Below are 5,331 nucleotides of genomic sequence, written 5' to 3'. Positions count from 1 at the left end.
TTATTATCATCCCTGTCCCTGCCCTCTTCTTATATTTATTCTCTATCACTGCCCCCAGCCTTCCCTGCATGTCTAACAATAACAGCATGAGACATTTGATTAGAGCAGAAAAGAGGGTCTATCTACTGAAGAGGTTTGTGAGCCACACAACAGGAACGCTGCAATTAACTCAAGTACCTGACTCACTACTGGGGGCTCAGAGCTGAGAGAGAGAGAGAGAGAGAGAGAGAGAGAGAGAGAGAGATGGACAGAGGGAGGATATGTGCGTTCACATGCATGCATTCCTTCTTGCATAAAATGTGAGCAGGCGCATTGCGTGTTCGGTGATGAGTTAGCCAGCGATGATCTCATTTCAGAGCATGGACCTGCGTAATGGCTTGTTTAGGTATTTTCAGACTGACCCCCTGTAGCTGTTGACTCTCCTGTAGGAGAAAATGACCATAAAATACTCCAAACAGCATAACCCAAGTGTTCTGAAGGAATGATTGCACTGTGGTCCAATATTTACCTCATTATCTCCTAGATCACAACAGTTGTAAGCAAATCGGAAATATTTTAATGAGTGCGCTTGAACGACCCAATAAAGCTGTAAATACAGTGGTAAATACTTTGTATTGCTTTTCTATTGTTTTCTCAAGTAAGGCAAATGTGCCGTAGCTGTTTTGAAAAGTAATAGAGACAAAAGTAATTATACACAGCAATGTCTGTCTTGAGTAATAGAACTTAACTCCACTAAAGCTGTATGTAGTCTTTTATCCCTGACAGTTTATACAGTAGGAATCAATGAGGGAATCGATAAAGAATCGGATCGATGAGAAGAATCCAAAATGGCACCGGAATTGGTAAAGTTCTAATGATACCCAGCCCTACGCCCCTGGCTGACATGTGTAAGATATGTTGGGTTTTTTCAACTTTATGTTGTCTGTCAACATAACTGCAAGCAATTTTGGCATTGATTTTAAGCATCGGATAACAGGCACATGGAAAGCACGTGGATAGAACAAAATCCCTCTCAAATAAATAGGAAACAAAATGAAAATTCTCAGTTGGTTTATATAATGTTAGGGATAATTACTATGACTTGGTTGGCTATTTCAATTCTTTAAGAAAGAATACACACTGCTGGTGTGTATTGGGATATTATCTGAATACTTTTATGTATTGTCACCTAAAATACATTACCGACCTAGGCTGCTGCAAAAGACTGAGACTCATCTCTCCAGGGGAAATGTCTTGTATAATTCTGGGGATGTGTGTGTGTGTGTGTGCGTGTGTGCGTACGTGTGTGTTTCAGAGGTGAGACAGCTGCCAATGACAGTGTGTGGAATCAGGCTAATGTTAGCCTCATTAGCATACTGGAGGGGGGCTAAAAACTCACCAGGGACAAACTCAGATAGCCCACTGACACTCACTCACTGTCTCTCTCTCTCTCTCTCTCTCTCTCTCTCTCTCTCTCACCCTCTAAGACTATCAATAGATTGTAATGATTTGGTTTACCGAAAACACAGTCAGCATCCATGATGCTGCGACTGCCCAATCACAAGCTTGCCACAAGCCATTTGTTGTGCTTTTCGTTGTTTGGTTTGGATTAAAGCTTTACATGGTCTTCAGTGCTCTGACTAGCCCAAGTTCCATGACTCTGGGACCTGTGAAGCCCATTTCAAACACATAGTAGGATTTCATCAAGGCAACAGTAAACATGCAGACCCCATCTGGGCCAATCAGCAACAAGTATGTCACCTTGTTTTGACCTGTAATTGTAGTTCCCCCTTGTGCCGGTCATTTTCGATTTGATAATGCCAGAACACAACGGTGAGATGCATCATCATTCCCCCATGTTTCCTCAAAATCTGATTAGTGGTGTCTGAAATATGGTGTGTGACAGATGGATGATGGAACAAACAAACAAACAGACAGATGGAGATGGATCCATGGTTCCCCTGCTGGATAACCCATTTATATACCCACACAGTGAGTGGACACCTTGGATTATGGCATCAAGGATAGATATTAGATGAATGTCACTGAAAAGCATTTCAAATGATATGTCAGCTTGGAAGAACATTTTCATTTTTTGGTGCACATCCCTTCGTAATATCCACTAATATTGTTTATCACTGGCTGCTCATGGGAGCTGTGGTCAGCTCTACTTTCTTACTTTTATTCTGAAAGCCCAGTCTAAGAATTGTACTTCTAACAGATCTATAAGCAGATGAAATAGACCCAAGTAATATTATTTCATGCATTTAAGCCTGAGTGCCAGTGGTGACGGTGGGTCCCCAGGGCAGCTGATGCTGGAGTTTGACTGCTCCTGAACTATATGGAGGTGTGTGTGCTGAAGAGGGAGAATGTTCTCTAAAAAGGCTTTAGAGCTGCTCCTGTGACCTCCACCGGCCGCCATTAGCACTAACCTGAATAATTTCTGAATAATATCTGAATTACTGAAGAATTGCAAATGTTTCAGACAAGCCCTGCAAGCAAATCAGTGTTTAAACAACAAGGATTAGGACGGTGGAGATAATCATGCATCAGGTTTTTGAGAAGAGAGCTTAGAAATTTGAATGCTGTGATGATGAAACATCGCAGTTTAAAACTTTTGTTCTAAAATTCTTATTGTCTGTTAAATAAATGAACACCCTACCCATTGATATCCTAACTCCAAGGGCCTTGATCACCACAGACGTTTGAAATTACAGAGCTAATGTATTATGTAATATATCACTCAGAAAATCAATGGCTGCTGATGGAAAATATTAAAATTGCCACAAATTCTCTCCAAAAAATTTACCCTTTTCTAGTTGGTTAGATCTAGGATGACATTAAATATCCAGGATGATGATTATATTATTGATGGAATATATGGCTGTCATAATTTTCTCCCGAAAACCTGCCACAAATTAGTAATGTTATTAGTAATCAGTAATGCAGGACATGTTTGGGGACCCTTGTGCTAATGAGTCTCTCACAAATTTGAAGTATTTGTGTACAACTTACTGTATATCAGATCTAAATACAAGGAAAATTGAGTTGGCAAGGATATTCCCTCTGGTGCTCTCTCTCTTTGATTTTCTTTCTCTCTTGGTACCTCACTCTGTCTCTCTCTTTCTTTCCATTTCAATGTCTCTATCTCTCTGTCTGTCTGTCTGTGCTTGTATGTGTGTGTGTGTGTGTAGGTGATTAAAATGCTCAGACACACAGCAGTGCAATTAGCTTCATATTAAACAGCCATTCAGCTTCTCTTCACTGAAAACCCTGGATTAACTTCAAACCGTGGGTGTGTGTGTGTGTGTGTGTGTGTGTGTGTGTGCATGTTTCTCTTTGTTTTTTACACAGGTGAGTGAGGGGCTTACACAATTGAAGCAGTAACCTTTGTGCCTATCCTTTCTCATATACCTTGGAGTGTGTGTGTGTGTGCGTGTGTGTGTGCGTGTGTGCGGGTCGGTGGGTGTGTGGTGTATATCATCAGAGGTTAGACAGCTGCCAATGACAGTGTGTGGAATCAGGCTAATGTTAGCCTCATTAGCATACTGGAGCGGGGCTAAAAACACACTAGGGACAAACTCAGATAGCCCACTGACACTCTTACTCACTCACTCTCTCTCTCTCTCTCTCTCTCTCTCTCACACACACACACAAACACACACGCACACACACTCTCTCGTGTATACAGATAATAGACTACCAGTCTTTATGGTGTAACATAGTTCAGTAACAAAGCTAATTGTTAAACAGGATACAGCAATTCACAATGGTCTAATCCACTCAGTTGTGTGCTCTAATTTCCCATGGCCTCTAAGACTATCAATAGATTGTAATGATTTGGTTTACCGAAAACACAGTCAGCATCCATGCTGCGACTGCCCAATCACAAGCTTGCCACAAGCCATTTGTTGTGCTTTTCGTTGTTTGTTGCCTGAGTGCCAGTGGTGACGGTGGGTCCCCAGGGCAGCTGATGCTGGAGTTTGACTGCTCCTGAACTATATGGAGGTGTGTGTGCTGAAGAGGGAGAATGTTCTCTAAAAAGGCTTTAGAGCTGCTCCTCTGACCTCCATTAGTACTAAACTGAATAATTTCTGAATAATATCTGAATTACTGAAGAATTGCAAATGTTTCAGACAAGCCCTGCAAGCAAATCAGTGTTTAAACAACAAGGATTAGGACTGGTGGAGATACCGTAATCATGCATCAGGTTTTTGAGAAAAGAGCTTAGAAATTTGAATGCTGTGATGATGAAACATCGCATCGTCTGTTAAATAAATGAACACCCTACCCATTGATACCCTAACTCCAAGGGTCTTGATCACCACAGACGTTTGAAATTACAGAGCTAATGTATTACGTAATATATCACTCAGAAAATCAATGGCCGCTGATGCAAGATATTAAAATTGCTACAAATTCTCTCCAAAAAATGTTGCATTTTCTAGTTGGTTAGATCTAGGATGACGTTAAATATCCAATAATGATTATATATCATTACAAAGCCTGCTAAATATTATATCTCTGGACAGGTTTTGACTTTGAAAACATTTTCTAAGAGATTGTTAAGATGCTGAGGGAAAGTGGCAGCTAGATTGTTGGCAGAATGCTAAATATTGTCTCTGGAAACTCTTTCAGCAGCATGATTTGAGTGTGATTAAAGCCAGCGTGTGCACGAGACAGTAAAGGTCTATTAAAAAGTTCTGAATTTCATTTTGACCCACTTCTGACTCATTTTGTCAGAACTGAATCAGACCATTAGTGATAAAAGAAAGCACCAGAGACTCATTTATTTCTGCAGCAGAATGTTTTGACCAGGAGCGGAGAGCATGCAACTGCAGCCCGTCATACCTGAAAACAATCCCCTGTTTTTGATCAGCTGAGGTCATGAAATTGGAAGGACGCTGAACTGATGTGAGGTCTGCTGTTTTTGGCCCATCAGATGCAACTTTACCAAACCAGCTTCAAACACATTGATGGAATGCAAACTTTTCCAGCAGTGAGACACAATGTGAGACACGTTTTACACTCTCTACATTTATTTCAGCAATCGTTTATAATGCTTATGGGTAGAATTTACGTACATGAATCATAGCTTACATGCTTGAATAATTTGAAGTATTTGTGTACAACTTATATCAGATCTAAATACAAGGAAAATTGAGTTGGCAAGGATATTCCCTCTGGTCCTCTCTCTCTTTGATTTTCTTTTTCTTGGTACCTCACTCCATCTCTCTTTCTTTCCATTTCAGTCTCTATCTCTCTCTCTGTCTGTCTGAGTACATCTATCTGTCTGTCTGTCTGTGCTTGTGTGCGTGTGTGTGTGTGTGTGTGTGTGTAGATGATTAAAAT

This window comes from Centroberyx gerrardi, chromosome 12 (genome assembly GCF_048128805.1).
Source record: "Centroberyx gerrardi isolate f3 chromosome 12, fCenGer3.hap1.cur.20231027, whole genome shotgun sequence".
Taxonomy (NCBI): Eukaryota; Metazoa; Chordata; class Actinopteri; order Beryciformes; family Berycidae; genus Centroberyx; species Centroberyx gerrardi.
The sequence above is the reverse complement of the archived record's forward strand: the minus strand, read 5'-3'. Positions refer to the sequence as shown.